Raw genomic sequence first — 22114 nt, 5'->3', positions numbered from 1 at the left:
CACAGGTGGTTAGCCCACTCGCAAGTGTTGAAGAGATGATTCATAGTTTCTTCCTCTTTATTGCACATGGGACACCTGGAAGGGCCGCGAAACCATTTCTTTTAGAGATTCTCCCATGTGAGAGTTTCCCTGCGCATTAGGAGCCAGAGGAAGATTTTAATTTTCGACCAGAATAGAGAATCCCAGACCTGGTTTCTCCATTGAACCTCTTTGACTGGATGTGGGTTTTCGATACACTCCCTGGCTTCTTTGAGCGTGAAGTAGCCCCCTCCTTGCTTCCCCATCTTAGTTGATCTCTGTCATCAGCCTTCCTTATTCTTCTTTTGTTTAATAGATTCTGTAGGTTCCAGACATTGATGTTAGCCTCAGTTGAGTTTTCTGTGTCATTGATCGTCCATTCTCTCCATTCCAGGTCCCTGCTATTAGGATTCCAATAGTGATTCACCATGTATCTCCTCAGTCCTTGATAATTACTCTGTAGGTCTGCAAACTCTGGCCTCTCTAATTTCGGGAGTTGTTGCCAGGCATCCTCCCAAAACAAGGTCGTTTCCCCATTATGAATTTCCCAAAAGCTATTCTCCTGTATAATACCTCGATTATTCCTTGCAAGGTTCCAGATCAGAGATCCTTCTAGATTCTCTTGCATTTTGATTAAGTTCTGAGTGTTATGCAATGGAGCATATTTTTCCTTCCAATGTATAGCCCAAGGAAGATTGGGCTCCTTCACCCATTTCCACCAGATCTTAGCCCCATAGGCTCTATTGATGGTACAGGGATCTAGTAGGTTTAACCCTCCTAATTTTTTGGGTTTGCATAGTTTATTCCATGCCACTAGTGCCCACTTTTTCTTCTCTGCATTTCCTGTCCATAAAAAGGATCTTTGAATCACCCTCATCTTTTGCAAGACTCCCTTAGGAGCAGGGATTATGGAGAGCAAGTATTGAGGAATAGCTTGGAGAACTTCTTTAGTTAACACTAGCCGCCCTGCAAAATTGAGAGCTCTATGGGTCGAGTGATGACATCTCTTCTCCAAATTGGCTAGGATCTTCTCCCAATGCACTTTTTTCCAAGGTTTATCTGTTAGGGGAGCGCCTAGGTACCTCAAGGGCACACTTCCTCTGCAAAAGCCTAGAATGCTAGACAGATTTCTTTGCACTGCTAAATGCATATTGAAGAAAAAGATGGTAGATTTAGATAGATTAATTTCCATACCTGAGGCTTCAATGAAAAGATTGAGGATCCTCTTGTAGCCCAGGGCTTCTTTGACTGTAGGAGAACCATGTAGCATTGTATCATCAAAAAATTGTTGATGAGTGGTCACTGGAATATGGGGCAGGGGCTGTAACCCTCTGATCTTTCCCTCCTCTTTAGCGCTGCGAATGAGTCTGCTCAAACCTTCCATCAGGATAAAAAAAAGGAACAGAGATAGAGGGTCACCTTGTCTGATTCCTCGTGCGGAGGAAAATTGGTTGGTAGGGGAGCCATTAACCAAAATAGAAAATTTGGTAGATTTAATCAAAGCTAAAATCCATTTAACCCATTGATTGGAAAACCCAAAAGCTTCTAAGATTACTTCAAGGTAGTTCTAGTTGACCTTATCATAAGCCTTAGATAAGTCCAGCTGCATCATCATGCATGCGATTTTCCTGGATTGAAGAGTATGAATCATTTCCTGAGCTAGTAAAATATTGTCCAGAGTTTGTCTTCCTTCAACATACCCTGATTGTTCTTCTGAGATGAGGCTCGAAAGAATAGGTTTCAATCTATTGGCAATAACTTTAGAGATAATCTTATAAATGACATTGCATAGAGCAATGGGCCTAAAATTAGCTGGGGTGTTGGATTCTTCTTCTTTGGGAATCAGTGCTAGGAAAGTTGAATTTAGAGATTTGAGAATTAAGGTCGAGCGCCGAGAGTCCTCCACCACTTCCCAGACCTCAGATTTGACAATTTCCCTGCAGGCTTTATAAAAGTTGATGGTAAAGCCTTCAGGTCCAGGCGCTTTGTCATTCGACATACTCTTCACAACTTCTTCCAACTCTTCCAGAGAGATTTCCCTAGTTAATGCAAGATTTTTCTCATTGGTGATTGTTCTGGGAATGGATTTAGTGAGTTCAATGATTGCGTCTATTCTGTCCACCTCAAGCTCCTGAGCTATGTTGTTAAAATGCGAAGTGATTAGGGATGAGATTGCTTGAATATTTTGAAGAATGTCTCCTTGATTGTCTCTAAGACCGAGGAGTTTATTGGCGCCTCTGTAGTCTAGAGCTGATCTGTGAAAGAATTTGGTGTTATGTTCCCCTTCCTTTAGCCACTGAATACGGGACTTTTGCTTCCACAGGGTTTTCATTTTTGCATCAAAAATTTTTCTTGGTCTGCAGAGTCTGAGTTGTTATCTCCAGTTATCCAACATTTGTGAATATGCTCTAGCTGCTCCTCTATTTTGGCTTTCTCTTTAAATATATTCCCAAAAGCTTTTACATTCCATGCTTTGATTTTATTTCTAATGTATCTCAATTTACCTTGTAACTTGTACATTTTGGTGCCTCTTATGTCCATCGATTCATGCCACCACTTCTCAACAAGTTGAATAAATTCCGGGTGATTAATCCAAAACTTCTCAAATTGAAATGGCTTGTTTTTAGGAGTGCCCTGGATCACAGCAATTAGAGAAATGGGCCAATGGTCTGACCCTCCACTAGGCAGAATGTTTGATTCTACTATCACTCCCTCCAACAAAATGCTTTCAGATATAAGAAATCTATCAAGACGAGAGGCGATTTGTCTTTCACCTCCCCTTTTGTTATTCCAAGTGAAGGTCCCACTCTTGGGTTGAATATCCACTAATTTAGCTAAAATGATGAAATCTAAGAAAGCTTCAGTATCTTTGTTGAGTCTCCTGATCCCTCCTTTCTTTTCTGAAAGTGAAGTGATCATATTGAAATCTCCTCCTATGATTGCCTTCGCGCTGGGATATCTAAGCTTCAGATTCAAAAGAGTTCTAAGAAAAATGTATTTCTCTTCTAATTTCTGAGGTCCATAAATGTTGGTGCACAAAAAAGTCTCTGAGTTTCCTATCACTTGAGCTTCTAGAGCTATAAAGGATCTGTTAGCTTCAGCTGAGAGGATACTGATTACATGTAGATCCCACAGAGTGACTAAACCTCTTTCCCATCCATGACTAGTAATCTCCATGTATTTCATTTGTCTACCTAGCTTTTTGCTTACATTATCAATAATGTTACTTGCGCATCTAGTTTCTTCCACAAATACAATATCAAGTTTTTCCTTTTGGACCTTCCTCTTTAAGAGCCTTTGTTTAGTTTGGCTATTGAGCCCTCTGGCATTCCAAGAGATGACTTTCATTTAAAACTAAAGAGAAAATTAGTGGATAAGAGAAAAAGCTTCTAGAGCTTTTATCTTACCCAAGTTTAGAAGCAGTAGTCCCAGCTCCTGTAGAGTCTCATTGTTGGACTTGCGCCCTCTCTTCTTCCTTTGTTTAAAGCTGGTTGAAGTGTGAAGTAGGCTTTTTGTATGTAGTCCCATTCCTTTTGCTATGCCCAGATTCTTGTTATGCCTGTCCAACTCTGCTTTCTATCTTGCAACTAGTAGCTCATTAATTCTTCTCACCTCCTCTTCCAGAATGTTTTCCATCCCTTGCTTGTTCCAGTTTTCCACCATGCTTTTAGGTCAACTCCTTCCTACTCTAAAACCCCATTGAGCTCCATATCCTCACTTCCTATGTCACATATCAACATTTCCGCATATTCATCTATTCCTTCTGTTACTTCCTAAGTCTGTTCTGTGATGTTTTGAATGTTTTACTCCACTGCTTTGGTTGCATACTCTGTTGTATTTATGTTTGCTCCAGAGGTATTTTGTTCCTTATTCTGGTCCCCTGACTCAGTTTCAGTCTCCAAAACCTCAAAAGCGTTACTGGTATTACCTTGTGTTGCACCGGTTATGATTGGTCGTTTCTTTTTTGCTCTCTTTCTTGCTCTTGGTCTTATGAAGGTATCCCTGTTCTTTTCTACCTGCTCTCCCTTAAGTTCTTCCACTGATCTGTTTAATGGACATTCTCTTATTAAATGTCCATGCTCATGACACTTCCTGCAGTGAAATGGAATTTTCTCATAGTCAATAGCTTGGAAATAGTCCTCATCCCTGTATTCCAACCACAGTCCTTCATGCAAAGCCCCTAACACATCCAACTCCACACAGATTCGTGCGCAGGACGTATATCTTCTTTGCAGAGTGGCTTCTAAGGCTTTGATGAAAGTTCCTAGCTTGTCACCTATTTGTTTTAGAGCTGAGGAGCCCCAATAGTCTATTGGAAGGGAGAATAGGTGAATCCATACTGGCACCTGCTTAAAGGTTTCTTTCTCTGGCACAAAGTTAGGCTTCCAAGGTCTCATATAGAGACCTGTTGAAGCAAAGAAGTAAGGTCCCCCATCAAATATTCTATCCTTATCCTCTAGATTTGAAAAAACAACAGTGAAAAAACCTTTGGCCCCTAAGTGCAGTCTAAGATCACCTTTGGGTTTCCATTGTTGCTTGATCCATTGACACAGTGCTCTCTCCATTGGCCAGAGTCCCATGAACTTGTAGATCACTGCATGTTCAGTCATGTGTTCTCTGTAGGCTTGAATTTCTGGGTCTGTGATCACCACCCTTAGGGCTTCTGCTATTTTATGCTTGCATGGTCCCTGAATTTTTTTGTCATTGAGATTGTTTGGTTTCTCCCATTTATCCTCTTTCTCTCTTTCCAGGGTTTCTTCATCTCCATATTTTTTCTCCTCTTCTTATTTGTCCTCCTGAGTAGTATGTGCCTGTGTTGTTTTCTCTCTGCTCCTGCTGTTTTCTCTACCTTCGCTCTCCTTTATTTTAAGTTTCTAAGTGTTGTCTTTCGTCTTGTTCACATCTTGTCTCCTTCCCTTGCTGGTTCCCTCCTCTTTCTGTGACCTTTCATACCCTATGATCCGCACACCTTTCTGTGCTATTTGTTTTTGCATGATTATTTGTCTGAAGTTAGGGGTCCCTATGGACCCCTCGTTGACCATCTGTCGGGTCAGACTCTGACCCTTCCTGAGAAGATCTGCTACTCTGATCTTGTTCCTCTCCAGATCAAACCCCAAGGCCTGCAAATTTCGAGATCTGTAAACCCTAACTCCATTCCCACTCTCTAAACTACTCTCTTAACACTTAAGAATCATAGGTCTTGATAAACAACGTAAGCATTGAAGAGTTTCTATCCTTTACAACAAATAGATAAGGAAATTTTTTTTTAATTAGGTATGCTTTGAAAATTTCTAAGAAATTGGTGGGAGTTTGGCCATCAAAATTTTAAAATTTATGAAAAGTCAGTCCAACCTAACAAACTCGCTAAGACAATCATTCATATGAAATATATGCTAAACATATTCCCTAGAGAAACAATCTAGGTCTTCAATTAAAAAAATAAAAATAAAAATGTCAACAAATCCTCATCCACCTTAAATTAAATTAGTAAGCCTTCAGCTAACAAATTAGAAAAAACACAAATATTTACTAATTAAAATATATAATTATAATTATGAGTAATTATTATTTAAATATAACTTTTTTTTTTTTTTTTTCTAAGCAACATTACCTACTTTGTATTAATATTTACAGCGGAAAATTACATGCAGTATGTCTTGCTGCCCCATGGCAGCTGTAGCATAGTCCCCCAGCCCATTACATTTCTGAGAAACCCACCTGGAGGTACCTAGATTGCTCCCTAAAACCTCCAACAAAAAGACAAAAACCATCTCTGTAAAGCCCTCGCAGGGGCAGAGATTGTCACATAGAACCAGGGCTTGTGGAGATAGCCCAAGCCAAACAAAACTCCATTCCATAACGGAAGAGTGACCCAGAAACAGCAGATGATTCATATGACCGAGAACGACCAACATATAACAGAAAAAAACAAACTAGAACGACTAAAGACAGCAGGAGAGAGAACCGACCACGATCCCACACGCGTCCAGTCTTCATGCATGAGAGCCATATGGGCTTAGCCCTCTCTCTCGTCATCCCCGGGCTCGCCCTCCCCTGGTTTAGCTTCCCGAATCCACGCCCAGCCATGTCCTTCTGGTAGGCCGTCCATGAAAGCCGGCAGCACAGGTTCGCTCTCCCGCAATTCCGCCTCCCTTGAGCTTGAGGCCTCCCCCACAGGCCTTTTGCCTTTATCCACGAGCCTACACTCTGCCTCCATAGCCTGAGGCAGATTTTCCTCTCGCTCCGAGTGGAGTCTCTCTTCAGTGACCGCGGGGTGCTCCATTGCAGGTGGCCGAGGCATGCCTTCTTCAAATTCGTCCGGTATTCTGGTAAACAACACTGAAATATGAGCATTGATGCCCAGATTTTCTCTGGGATTGCGCAGCGAGAAGATGACAGAGCCGAATGCTGGTAGAGTTTGCTCGCCATTGTTGGACCCTCCAGCTTCCACAACTTGACTCGCCTGCACCTGAGGTTCTCCTCCTCGTCGGTGGCAGTAAATACAACAACAATGGTGGTGTTGGTCAGCTGCAGGCCCGCGAGCGGATCTGGCTCTCCCTGAGCCTCTGCCCCGACGGCATGGCATTCTTTCACGCACCATGTTCCCAAATTCCACTTCCTCAGACGAAGCTTTCTCCCAATTCGGCTCACTATGACAGACAAAAGACTGTAGGCATGAACTAGGGAGGACCAGCAGTCGACCAGTCTCCCCCAATTGCACAAAGACTCCAGAACTCTCAGGACACAGAGCAAGAACACCATCGCTGTGGGCTTCGTCCGCTTCCAAATCAACATATTTAACGACCTCTGCATTCCGTCGGAATGTCCCCGCATTGAATGCGGCCATCCGCCTTCGCTGTGAAACCTGCGCCTTCATTAAGGCTCGAATGCTGCATTGCAGGTCGATGGGAGGTGGCGGCGAGGAGCCTTAATGCTCTCCGTCCGTCGCGTGTCCTGTCGACCATGGCAAGTGGCCTTACCAGGTCATGCACGGTGGCACCCGCATCCGGGACTAAATATAACTTTTATTATTATAAATAAAAATAAATAATATATTTCAAATAAAATCAAATATAACTTGTTTTTAAGTTTTTAAGTATAAATTTGTGATAAAGATATTGTACAATTTAGATGGAAAATTTAGTTTATATAATTTTATATTTATATTTAAATTTGGTTTTAAACTGAAATAGTAAACCTTCATCTAACCAATTAGAAAAAACACAAATATTTACTAATTAAAATATAATAATTATAATTATGAGTAATTATTATTTAAATATAACTTTTATTATTATAAATAAATTTCTAAAATTATATTGATATACAATATTGAATTTGCGAATCAAATTCCTTCTGAGACTTAGTGTGAAGGCAAGAAAAGAGGTGACGGATCACGGACGTTTCGATGATGGCGGCATTTCTAGGTCAGGGTTTCTGAGTAACTGTTACAAACCCAGAGCTGGAAGCGAATAGATAGAGGCTAGTGGTTTTACTCAGAAGGGGACAAGAACTGACCCTCCAGATGATCAACGAGGGGTCCATTGGGACCCCTACCTTTAAACAAATAGTCATGCAGAAGCAGAAGCAGACAGCGCAGGAAGGAGTCAGAATTTCAGGATATGACAGGCTCAAGCAGAACAATGGGAAAAATAAGGAGAAAAAACAAGTAGAAGTCAGAGAGCCCAGCAGCAACCCACAAATCAAAAGAGGAAATGAGGGTTTGGAGAACAATGGAAAAAATGACACTATAGGACAAAAAATTATAGTTAATAATGAAAAACACTCAAAGGAAAAGGGGAACATAAGGAAGGCTCCCAGGGGAAAGAAGAAATGGAATGTGAAACCAACTCGAACCCCAGCAACAACCCAACAGTAAGCGGAACCTACAAACCTAAAAAAGCAGATACCCTTAGAGTTGTCATAATAGATCCGGAGATTCAAGCATATCGAGAGCACATGGCAGAGCATGCAGTCATATGCAAGTTTATGGGCTTGTGGCCAACTGAAAGAGCATTATGTCAATGGATTCAACAACAATGGAAACCCAAAGGCGATATGAAACTACACTTGGGAGCAAAAGGTTTCTTCACTGTAGTTTTCACCAACCTAGAAGACAAGGACAAAAATTTTGATGGAGGCCCGTATTTCTTAGCTTCAGTCGGTCTCTACATGCGACCATGGAAACCAAATTTTGTTCCAGAAAAAGAAACCTTCACTCAGGTACCAGTGTGGATCCGCCTGTTTTCTCTTCCCATAGACTATTGGGGTTTATCAGCTCTGAAACAAATTGGGGATCAGCTAGGCACTTTTATCAAAGCCTCAAAAGCAACCATGCAAAGAAAATACACCTCGTGTGCAAGAATCTACATGGAAATGGATGTATCAGGTGCTCTACATGAGGGTTTATGGCTAGAGTACATGGACGAGGATTACTTCCAAGCAATAGACTATGAACAGATTCCTTTTCGCTGTCGAAGATGTCATGAGCATGGACATCTTATGAGGGAATGCCCTTTGAATAAACAAGAAGAAGTTACTAAAACAGAGCAAGCAAACAGAGGCAGAGATAACTTTGTAAAACCAAAGATAAGACAAAGAGCCAACCGAAGAAGAACAAACAGAATAGAAACAGAACGAGGTCATCACAGCAACACTTTTGAAATCTTAGAGCTAGATATAGACTTAGAGGATTTGAATAAATTTCTAACTTTAAATGAAGGGCTAAAAGAAAAAGCCGAGAAAACTATAAAAGAAGCAGAAGAAGCCATTATTAGCAAAGAAGTCTAAATGAAGGAACAAATAGAAGAGCCAGAGGAGGATGCAGACATGCTAACCAGCGATGGAGGAAGCGATGACTTAGAGTTGGAGGAGGTTCTTGCAGAGGAAGGGATGAACCTACCAGTCATGGCCGAGAACTGGAAAGCTCGAGGCATAGAAAATGTACCGGAAGAAGAGATCAAGAAGGTCAATGATCTATTTATAGCAAGGGAGAAAGCGGAGTTAGAAAGGCAAAGTAGAAAGTTAGGTATAGCAAAAGGAGCTGGGAACCACCCAAAGAGTCTTCTCTGCAACTCAACAAGCTCAAAGCAAAGGAAGAAGAGAGGCCGAAGAACAAGTGGTGAAGTTCTGCAAGAGCTAGGGATAATAATGATAAACTCAGCGAAGATGAAGGCTCTAAATGCCTTCCCATCTTACCAATAATTCTTCTAGTTAATCATGAAAATCTTTTCATGGAATGCAAGAGGGCTAAACAGCCAAGCAAAGCATAGAATTCTAAAAAGAAAACTTTAGAAAGAAAAACCGGATATCATATTCATTCAGGAAACTAAATGCGGCAATACCAGCATGGCTAACATCAGTAAGAAGCTTGGCAATCACATAGATTATATGGAAGTAGAGAGTCAGGGTCGAGAAGGAGGTTTAGTCACTATGTGGGACTCGAGGATGATTCAAGTCCTCTCAGCAGAAGCAACCAGAACATTCATAGCCATGGAAGACCAACCCACAGGTAACTCTGAATCCTTCTTATGCACAAATGTTTATGGACCGCAGAACATAGAAGGTAAAATGACCTTTTTTAGTTCTCTGTTAAGTTTGATTTCTAGGCATCCATATTCCAAATGCATTATGGGGGGTGACTTTAACATGATAACTACCCTTCTGGAGAAGAAAGGGGGAATAGGAAAACTCAGTAAGGATGCGGAATTATTTACAAATTTCATTGACAATGCTAAACTGGTGGATATCCCACCAAAGAGTGGCACTTACACATGGAATAACAGACGATGTGGCGATAGGCTGATTGCCTCTCGTTTGGATAGATTCCTCATCTCTGAGAGCATCATTATGGATGGTATTCTAGTTGATTCAGACATCCTTCCAAGTGGAGGATCTGACCACTGGCCAATATCTTTAATAGCAGCTATCCATGGCAATCCAAGGAATAAACCTTTCAGATTTGAAAATTTTTGGTTAGAACACCCCAACTTCCTCATTCTAGGGGAGAAATGGTGGTCTAAACCTATGATTGGAAGGGGATCCAAAATGTTTAATCTTCAGAAGAAATTAAAGTATACTAAAGCCAAAATAAAAGAATGGAATATTACGGAGTTTGGAGATATTTTTAAGGAGAAAACCTTAATAGAAGATAAACTGGAACAGATACACAAAGCTTGGGCTTCAGGGCACAACAGTGAGGAGTCTGTAGAGCAGGAAAAAGCTTTAACTCATCAGTGTCATACACGCTGTCAGCAGGAAGAAATTCTTTGGAAGCGGAAATCCAGAATACGGTGGCTAAAAGAGGGTGAGTAGAACACCAAAATTTTTCACAGATCTACTCTAGATTACAGGAGTGTGAATAAAATACTAGAACTCAAGGATGAGAATGGGGAAACTTTCAAAATCACCAAGACATAGCAGCTTTACTCACTAGGCATTTCAGCAATATCGCCCAGGAACCGCAAGCAAACAGAGAGGATGCTATAAAGGAGCTCATTACGGCCATTCCCAAAACTATTACCAACGATCAGAACTCAGCCCTCAGCAGAGAAATTTCCCTAGAGGAAGTGGAAGACGCAGTCAGAAGCATGCCAAGTGATAAGGCCCCTGGACCGGATGGTTTCACCATTAATTTTTGCAAAGCTTGCTGGAACCTAGTGAAACATGAAGTTTGGGAAGTTGTAGAGGACTCTAGGTGATCTGGATCCATCCTAAAATCTCTTAACTCCACCTTTATAGCGCTTATCGCAAAGATGGAAGAAGCAAACACTCCTGAGAATTTTAGACCAATTTCTCTGTGTAATGTCATTTATAAAATCATATCAAAAGTTATAGCTAATAGACTGAAGCCAATTCTTCCTGGCCTCATATCAGAAGAGCAATCGGGGTATGTCGAAGGGAGACAGATCTTAGATAATATTCTACTAGCTCAAGAAATGGTTCACACTCTTCAAACTAGAAAATTAGGAGGGATGTTAATGCATCTTGATCTATCCAAAGCCTATGATAAAGTCAGCTGGCAATATCTAGAAGCCATTCTAAAAGCCTTTGGTTTTTGCAAGCAATGGATCAATTCGATTCTAGCCCTTATTAAATCCTCCAGGTTCTCGATCCTTGTCAATGTATCCCCCTCTGCACCCTTTTCACCCACTCATGGAATCAAACAAGGAGACCCTCTCTCCCCCTTCCTGTTCATAATCCTCATGGAAGGACTCAGCAGACTCATAGCCAAAGCGAAAAGAGAAGGGAAGATCAAGGGACTTCAGCCTCTCCAATCCATTCCAGCTACCACACACCAACAATTTGTGGATGATACTATGTTACATGGAACCCCTACGGTGAAAGAGGCTCTGGCGTTTAAGAAAATCCTTGATCTATTCAGCAAGGCGTCGGGAATGGAAATTAATTTTTCCAAGTCCACGATTTTTTTCTTTCACACCCATCCAGCTATTCAGAAGCATCTCTCTAATTTACTTGGTTTCAGAAAAGGATGTCTACCATCAAGATATTTAGGAGCACCTCTTACACTCAAACCCTGGCAAAAAGTGCACTGGGAGAAAATCTTGGCTAACCTGGACAAAAGGTGTAAGCACTGGACGCACAGGGCTCTTAATTTTGCTAGGAGATTAGTCCTCACCAAGGCAGTTCTGCAGGCTATCCCACAGTACTTACTCTCCATGCGGTCGTCCCCCAAGGGCATCCTTCAACAAATTAGAACAATCCAAAGATTCTTTTTATGGAATGGAAATGTGGAAAAGAAAAAATGGGCGCTTGTGGCATGGCACAAATTCTGCAAACCGAAAATTTTGGGGGGCCTAAATCTGGTGGATCCTTCAATCATCAACATGACTTGTTGAGCAAAACTCTGGTGGAGATGGATAAAAGAGCCCCATCATCACTGGGCAAGACATTGGAAAGAGAAATATACCCCAGAGTGCAACAATCAGGATCTTATAAGACTTCAGGAGGTTCCTGAGGGTTCCCCCATATGGAATCTTGCTAGGAAAAATCGCAACTTGGTGCAAGAAAATAGTTTTTGGGAAATCCGAAATGGGAATTCAGCTCTTTCTTGGGAAGATGCTTGGCAGCAATTCCCAAAACTCGAAAAGCCAGAGCTCGCTCTTCTCAAGCAGAAATGCCAAAATGAAGGCTGATACAGAGTCCAACATTACTGGAACCAGAACAGCAGGGATCCTAACTGGAGAGAATGGATAAACTTCAACTTTGACAACAGCAATGGGGAAAACGATAGCACAAAGCATCTAATTGATCAACTACTCAAAAGGAAGATAAGGAATACGGAAGAAAAGGACCAGCTTAGATGGGGAATGAAAGGCAGCGGTAACTTCTCACTCAAGGAAGCCAGGGAACTGATAGAAAATGCAGAGCAGAGGGAGGTAACTCCTTGGAGTCATAAAGTGTGGGACAACCTGTTTTGGCCAAAAATCAAAACGTTCCTCTAGCTTTTAATGAGGAAAAAAACCTTGACGTGGGAAAATCTACGCAATAAAGGTTTTCATGGGCCTTCCAGATGCCCAATGTGCTTGGTAGAGGAAGAAACAATAAACCATTTATTTAATTCCTGTGACTAGGCCTGTCATTTATGGAATTGGGCGGAGGGTATTTTGCTAAATTCTAATAGAAATAGGGAGTCCATCCAAGATACCATACAAAATTGGCAAGGCAATTACTCAAAGAATCCCAGAGTCAACAACATTTGAAAAGTTATGCTAGGTTTCTTATCATGGACCATATGGAAGGAGTGTAACAGGAGAATTTTCCAAGATGAATACAGAAACATAGAGCATTCCATAGATAATATTATGATAAATATCAGACAGTTAATTCAAGTGAAATGCAAAGCGGAAACTAATGAGAAGCCTTCGTCTGACGACTTACGCATTTTAAAACTCTTCCAGCTAGACATCAACCAGAGCATGCCAACATCGAGATGCCAGCAGAACCCAAATTCTGAGTCCAACAGTTGGAAATATATGCCGGTTGGTTGGCTGAAGTTGAATTTTGATGGCGCGTCCAGAGGTAACCCTGGGATGGCGGGTATAGGAGGCACCATAAGAAACCATGAAGGAGACATTCTTCATATTTACTGCAAAGCTCTGGGAGAAGCGACGAACAATGAAATGGAGTTTGCAGCCTTACAACAGGGGCTACGGATTCTAAAAGACATGCATAATTGTACAGTGGTGGTGGAAGGCGACTCAGCCCTAGTAATTTCTGTGGCAAAGAAAATCTATGGCGGAACCAAAGTGAGCAAAGCAACGAAACATTGGAGATTAGCAAAGGTGACGTAAAACATAGTCGAGCTAATCAGCGGTATGAGAGGGTTGGTCTTCCAAGCGGTGAGACGCAAGGTGAATTCGATAGCGGACCACTTAGCAAATTATGGCATCGACAACCAAAACAGGGAATGGGACAGCTGTTGGTAGCATGTGAACTGTCCAGACCTGAAGGAGAAATGCTTCTAGCTGACCAAACAAGACAGGGATAATGCCAACCGGCCTTAACCGGAAGGCGTTCGGCTTCCATGCTTTTCTATGATGGGACACGCTAGAGTTGGTACGGATATTAAAAGTTGGCAGAGGGCAGAAGGACAAGTAATTCTGGTGCTTTTATGGCAACATAAGGGGAATAAAGGAAACAAATCTAAAATGATGAGCTGAAACGATCACCGCCGCTACCACATCAAGTTAGCGAACACTTGGCACATTCTGATTAGAGAGAGAAGAGATAACATTTATGTCAAGGCTTTGATACATCACACGGAAAACACAGCTCTACACAGTAACAATTATTTTAGTACATCCACGTCATTTCGAGAGGATCGGATAGTCATGGGTAATATCCTCCAGAAAAATTATTTAACAGCGAGTAGAGGCAAAGGCACCATCAGAATTTTTCAGTGCATCGTTCCGGTTCATTTTCTTTCGGCTCTCTGCGCCTGTTCTCACGTCGCAAGCGTTAAGCTAAGTATGGAAGGTGACGGCTGCCGCAACATCACTGCGAACATGGAGCTCAAGACAGCGAGGGAAATGTATGAGACCAGAACCGCGTCGAAGAACAAACACAAATTGCCTGACCTGGAGGCTTCTGTGAAGGAAGAAGAGTGAAAGCGGTCTGAGGAAGATATGGCGCAGGAGGTTGATTGGGTTCAGGATCCTGAAACAGTAACCAAACGCGCCACACAGTTTGTGTGCACTCAGGCGGAAAGCTGGCGAGTAAAAACCCTGCTGGCGCGTGCTTTAGAATCCAGGGAAGATAGTAAGAAGCTGCCTCAAAGTGACCAATTCATCCCTGAGGCCCAGATGAAAAGTTTATATGGCATTTATGAAGCTCTGGACTTCAAAATCACTGCGGTGCATGAGGTAGTAGATTCTTTGTCCAAGAAGATGACGGTGCTTATTAAGCTCCTCAGGCAGACGCTAAATCAAGAAGCTCGGCAGACTGGTGAACCGCAGCAAGAGAATCAGGCGGAATGTCGTAGCTATCAATCCCTGCAAGCGAGAGCGGACAACCATGTTCTGGAACAGGCCTTGGACACAGCGAGCAGGTTCGAATGCCCCCTCAGTAATTCAGTGTTGATGTTAATTCTCATCCGTCTTGACCGGTTGTTCATCTGTCTTGACCGGTTTTTTGGTCTCCCTAAGATCTGGGGTTTTGTTATTTCTATAGTTTCTGCTTGTTGAAGGGCTGCGGTCTTCAGCTCAACCTCTATTACTCTCAGGCGAAGTAAGATAAAAGGATTAGCCACCCTGCGTGCAGATAATGGTTTTTGGTTAAATTGTATGGAAATTATGGTTTCTGGTTTGTTACCTTCACGCCTCAATCTGCTATGGCAGATTTTTTGTACTATATTTTTACCTTTTTAATATAATCCTCTAACTTACAAAAAGATATACAATATTAAAATTAAATATAATTACAATTTAATTATATACCATTGCAAAAATTGTAAGTTCAAAATTTAAATTACACGGTTATATATTTTTATATCAAATCGTTCTATGAATATTATATAATATAGTATATATTTTAATGCTATGTTATTTGTATACAAAATATAAATTTAAAAATAAATAATATATTTCAAATAAAATCAAATAAATCTTGTATTTAAGTTTTTAAGTATAAATTTTTGATAAAGATATTGTACAATTTAAATGGAAATTTTAGTTTATATAATTTTATATTCATATTTAAATATATAAACCAAATTTAAATATATATTTAAGATTTATAAATAAAATATAATATTATATAGTTACATTTAAATACATGAACTACATTTGATAGTCGAGGTAACATGACCAACCGAATGCGCGCCTCACTCCATTCGTTCCGCTCGGTCGATATATTTAAGATTTATATATAAATTAAATACTGAATATAAATTTTATAATAATAATTTTATAACCATTAATATAAAAAATATATATTTAAATTTTAAATATAAAGTAAGTATTAAATAGTATGTAATTTAATTTGTTTTTTTGGTTTGATTTACAAATGAGTTGAAATTTGAATTTTATGGTTTACCTCACACTTTATAACATGGTAAATGCCAATTAAGTTGTCTCACGAGTCATATGCAAGACAATTGTGAGAGCTAAAGGCATATTAGTTTTGCGAGAAATAAAATGGATCTCTTCTTAAAGGATCTGAAAAAGGATTTATAATTCTTAACATATAGTCATAACATTGAGCACATCTACCACAATTTGACTACCATCCTTTCCAATACCATTAACAAGTTCTCTCGGGACGTCTCTTATAAAAAGTACAATAAATATTCCAACCATTTTTATAATAGCGATTGTAAAATTTCTAGGATAGCAATTAGAGATACTCCTAAAGAATCTATAAAGCTTGAAAAAACAAATATGTACAAAGTTCTTATGAAGATGAAGCTTCACTTTTCTAAAGTTGAGCCTAGAAACTTTTGGAGGAATATTCTTGCTCGTAAAATGAAAGAAAATAATTCGATCAACTTAAATAATTGGGATATCTATCTTAAGAATATTTATGATTCGAGAGACATCATGGGCACCGTATTGAACACTCTTATAAAGGAGGATATATTTTCTTTGGAAGATGTGGAGTTCCAGATCAAGTGACTTTCTAATGGGAAAATTACAGATGTTCAAGGCTACCAAGCTAAAATTTTCAAAATGGGAAGGTCTATCCTAATCTCTAGTATACATAAACTCCTTAATTTGGTAGTAAAACAAGGCTTCCCTAAGTCTTGGACATAAATTTTTATTGTTCCTATCTTTAAAAGTGGGGATAAAAACATTCTCTCTAATTATAGGACCATTATGATTAGACACATTTTATCCAATCTGTATGGACTCATTTTGGAAAAGAAGATTAGCCTTTGGCTTGAATGCCATGGAAAAAGAGCTAAAGGGAAAGTTGGATTTAGGATACATCACCATCTTATTACTCTTAGGATTATTGCGGAGGAATGTGGAAATAATAAAACCAATCTCTTTTATTTTTTTGTCAACTTTAGAGAAGCTTTCAACACAATTCCTTGGGATAAGCTATTGAACAAGCTAGAAGAGATAATGGTTCCTCTCGAGTTGAGGGTTGTTATAACTAGACTATATGAGAATATTATTTCCAAGCTTAGGACCATTGAGGGTTGGTAAGAAGAAATTAATGGAAATATCAAAGTTAAGCAAGGGTGTCCCCTATGCCCCACCCCTTTTGGAATTTACACTGGTAAGCTAGAAGAATGTTTGGAAACTATAGGATGTGATGGCCCCAGGATCATAGGTATTGTCATTACTCTTCCATTTTATGATGATGATATACTCTTCTAGCCAGGAGCCATGATGATCTTGACAAGCAGCTTAAAATCCTCCAAGCTTACTACTCCATAATGGGTATGCTTGTTAATACCAACATGAATAAGGTCATGACAATTAAATCCAAAAATATCAACTACGATAATTTAATGTTTGAAAATAATTAGTTGGTGAAAGTTTTTTCATACAAGTATCTAGGAATCGACATTTATCATTAGCTCAATTGGAAATAACATTGAGAAAATATTTAATGGGGGCTAGAAAGCTTATTATGGGTTCAAAAATAATTTTAAGTCAATAGACCTTTGGTTATAGAGTAAAACAAAGTTCCTCTTTGAGACTCTCGTTACCCCTATTATTTTATTTGGATGTGAGGTTTGGGATTGTAATTTTTCTGTAGAATCGTGGAGAAAGATTGATTTGATCCAAAACCAATTTATATCCTACAAGCTCAAGATTTAAGGAAATACTCCCTACCTTATCCTCTTGATTGTAGCAAGACTTTACCCCATTGAGATCATGGTTATGATTAGGTATATCATGTATAAGAAGAATCTATACAACATGGAAGCCAAGAGGTTCCCCCAAAATTGCTTCTAACTCTAGCCAAAACCCCACCTCTAACTAGGATGCCAAATATTGACTCGACCATTGAGGGTAAAGGAGGATATCATCTTGGAGAATAAAGATAATATTAAAAGTACTATTACTTTTAAATTTAAGGATAAATATTAAAACTAAAAAGGAATCTAATATATTATATAAGGAGGTAATCAACCACAATCTTAATAAGTATAATTATCTTTATGACTTGTTAATGCTAAGAGGAAAATGAATATTTCCAAGATAAGAAATTATTCCCATAAGCTTCAAAGTGAAATCAGACATTGGTAAGTTCCCAAAACACCTTGGGATGAAAGAGTCTATCACCTTTGTGATAACTAGAAAATTGAAGATAAAAAAACACTTTCTCTTATATTCTCCACTCTTACTCACATATGTTCTTCTTTTCAATCGTAAAAATAAATTATTAATAAATATCAATTAATTTCTATCATCATTATATATTTAAATTTGTAATATAATTTTATATAATCTATATACCATTTCTAAAATTTAAATAATATTTGTATATTGCTAAATTTAAAAATGTTGTTATGTTATATTTGAAAATATAAAAACCAAAAAAAATCAATCTTTATTAGATTTATTATTGATTTAGAAAATAAGCTTTTAAAATTACAATTTATATTTATTTATTTTTCAGACAAAATTGAAATTTACTTTATGTACATTCAATAAATTGAATTTATTTTTTTAAATATGCACTTTCTATTCCATCATGAACTTCATATATATTTAAAAACCTGATTTTACCTTCTTCATAGTAAACAATTTTTACATTATTTTAAAAAATAAAATAAATCTTCACTTTTTTCAGACAAAATTGAAATTTACTCTATATATATTTAATTTTTTTGAATTTATTTTTTTAAATATGCACTTTATATTCAAACATGAACTTCATATATATTTAAAAACCTGATTTTACCTTCTTCAAAATAAACAATTTTTAAATTATTTTAAAAAATAAAATAAATCTTCACTTTAAAGTAAGTGAGTACATTTAATGGATGCATAATTTTCTACATTTAACAAAATAAATATTCATACAACAACAATAAAATAAATCATTTTCCAAAACATAAAGTAAACTGAATTGTTTTATTTTTGGGGGAAAAATCTATATACTCAGGGTAATTTGGCTGTCTAAATAGTTTTTTAAAATATTGAATTTATATAGAAAAATATATTTTAGAAAAACCACAAATTGTTTAAATAAATACAAATAAAATTAAGAGAAAAATTAAAAGAAAAAGAAAGAAACAGTTCCCCATGAATGGGTGGCGAACAAAGTTCTCATGCAAAAATTTCCTATATATCTTTTATAGCAATTTTCCCATGAAAAAACTTAACAAAGCTTTCGACTGGTTGGCAAAAGAAAACACTTCATAACAAAAAAAAATTGAAAATGTAAATTCCCTTACTCTCACTGACTTTAGCATGAGAACAAAGACATACTAAAAATGCCTAACTTTCACGGACTGTAGCATGGGAACAATGTCGAAATTTCATGTTTAGGCATTTAATGAGCGGATAATATTGAAATAAAACGAAAATTACAACGACAGAGCTCAAGAGACACAAAAAAAGATTGCTCCTGCCGAGAGGAAAGAGTGTTTAATTTTATTTACAAAACAACAATAGCGGAGAAAATGGTAAAGAGAATTACAAAGAACGAAGATACACAAATGAATTCTGGTACCCTCGGAGAGGAAAATGTGCTTCTATTTATTTATACAAGTATTTCTTAAGTTTAATAATTTTAAGTCTGTTACACTGCAGTAGCCTCAGACAGCCTTCTTCGAGAAGTGAATATCCATTTCGACAGAAATATGCAGCCAGAAGAAAAGTAAACTATGTATTACTTTATCATCGAACTTTATGGAATATTGGCGTTCATCCATGGATAAATTTTAAAGATTGCTGTTGATCGAGGGTTAAATTTTACTTTATAAAACAGCATTGCCAAAATAGGTAAATGTTGAAAGTAATGTTTTTATGTCATATATAGTTATTATTAGGAGTTACAAAAAATTAAATTAGAAAATGTTGTTTCCAAACTATGAATCATAGTCTTATCTAAATGTATCAAAATTAATTTAGGTTCTATATATATGTAAACTTTATCAAATTAGTTAAATGTTGAAAGTAATGTTCTTATGTCATGTGTAGTTGTTATTAGGAGTTATAAAGAATTAATTTAGGTGGTGTTGTTTCCAATATATGAGTCATAGTTTTGAAAAATTAATTTAGAAAGTGTTGTTTCCAATGTATAAGTCATAGTTTTGATCTAGATGTATCAAAATTAATTTATGATATATATATATATATAAAACATTTGTAATCAATAAAATTATAAATATAATTTGTTGTGTACAATCTCTATGATCTTTCTCAATTTTTCTATCATAGTATTAGAGCCAACATAACTTGACTCCTTTAAGAGAGAGGGGTAGGAAAATGTGAGAGAACCTTAATTTGATTACTTTACCAATAGATTAGGTTAGGGGATTGTGTTGTGTTAACAATTTAGTGTTAATCAATTTTGTTTTATTTTTGTATGGAATAGTAGCTACCATTAGGACAATTCTATAAATTGCAGTGTGGGTGAATCTGTATCCAACAATTTTTTAGAGCTGAACGGTGGGTGGAAATTGCGGCGTGGGTAATTCTATGTACAACAATTTTTTAGAGCTGAACGGTAGAAAAATTGTGTGTGTTGCTACAATACTGTTCATGGATCTGTAGAGCTCGTGGAATCTGGTGCTACTGAGCATTGTTCTGAAGTATTTCAATATTTTTTTCCATTTCTCCCTATTGCCGCGCCATGCAAAGTTGAATTTTCTGGTCACAAGGGCGTTCGATATCGCAGAAGTGACGCAGCTGTAATGAAATAAAACTGAAGATTTCCAGACCACACAATAAGGGTGATGATTATCATTTGCTTCTCACCATGACGGCGACAACGAGATTTAGCCACACTCTGTAGAAATCAGTGAACAAGCACTCCATTTTTCTCAATATGAAATTTTATTAGTAATAAATGGCCCTCGGTCATAAAATCATTGCTGGATACGACTATTCATTTCTTCATTTTCTTGTCAGTTGTGCTTGGGAAAGGCATCTTTTGTTTTTAATGATGGTCTTACCAACATCAAAATGGCTGTGGCTGCTTTAATATGGAGAGGCTTGGTTGAGAATAATTCTTAAAATAAAGCTATGTAATTGATGAAAAACTAGCCAGCAAATTTTGTGTTCCGAGTTATCAGAATTAGGACATCAAATTTATAGATGTAGTCAGTTATCATACAACAGATTATTAGGGACAGTAAATTAGAGAGATAATGGATAATGAAATTATAAATGTGTGGGCTATATAATAATGTAATTATTGTTCCTATGAAGATATGAGATTCCAATGAGAGTTCAGCTCATGGATTGAGAATCAATCTTCTCGTATTTTTGTTCAATAGTTTTGTTTATGTTTTCATATGCATGCTCTTGCTAGATTTAACAAGCTAAGTTAAGAGAGTTGATTTATATGTAAAGTGTGTGTTGTTGGGAGGAGGTTTCAAAAGTTTGTGAAACCCATTTGCAAGAGTTTTCATAATTATGTGAAGCCTATGAAGATTCAAGTTATTGGTGGGAGTGCTCAACAGTTAGCAGCAATGGCCAAGAATATGAATATTTCTCAGCGACAAATACCAATGTTTTAAGGTGAGAACTTTGGTTTTTGGAGCATTAAGATGAAAACATTGTTTCTCTCATAGGATTTGTGGGATTTCATAGAGAATGGATATACAGAACCAGATGCTCACACACTTGCCCTCTGAAGTCAAGACCAAAGAAACTAGCCAAAGGAAAATCGTAAGAATGATTCAAAGGATCTCTTCCTAATCCAGCAAGCAGTGCATGATTCTATTTTTCCCAAACTAGTTGGAGTAACAAAATCAAAGGAGGCATGGGATTCTTTGTAGCAAGCATATCAAGGAAGTGATAATGTAAAAATTGTTAAGTTGCAGTCATTAAGAAGAGAAGTTGAAACCTTGTGCATGCAAAACTCTGAATTTATTCAAGATTTTCTCACTAGAGTTATGGGTATAGTGAATGAAATTAGGTCTTATGGAGAAGATTTAAAAGATAAAAAAAATGTTGAGAAGATTTTAAGAAGTTTGCCTGCAAAATTTGATGGGGTTGTTGTTGCTATTGAGGAATCTAAGGATCTAACTCAGCTGTCTATGAATGAGCTAATGGGGTCTCTTCAAACTCATGAGAAAAGAATCAATATATCTTCTGAAAAATCTATTGAGCAAGCTTTTCAAGCAAGAGGAAATATTTTCAAAGACAAAAGTGGTTTCTTTCATGAGGAAAGCCATAAAAATTTTGGAAGAGGAAGAGGAAAAGGACAAATATACAGAGGAGGCAGAGGTCGAGGAAGATTTTTTTCTGCATACAACAAAGGGAGAGGTAATGATGAAAGTGATGAAGGTAAAAGATTTAATAAACCCCAAGTTTAGTGTTTTTATTGTAAAAGATTTGGCCATTATGAAAGAAATTGTTGGAAAAAACAAACACAACAAGCTAATTTTTCTAAAGAAAAAGAAGAGGTTGGCACTTTATTCTTGGCTTATAATTCAACTAAT

Source organism: Pinus tabuliformis, chromosome 5_2 (genome assembly GCF_031772625.1).
Source record: "Pinus tabuliformis cultivar Carrire ecotype Pingquan chromosome 5_2, CPIR1, whole genome shotgun sequence".
In the NCBI taxonomy this organism is placed as follows: domain Eukaryota; kingdom Viridiplantae; phylum Streptophyta; class Pinopsida; order Pinales; family Pinaceae; genus Pinus; species Pinus tabuliformis.
This window is presented reverse-complemented; position numbering follows the sequence as displayed.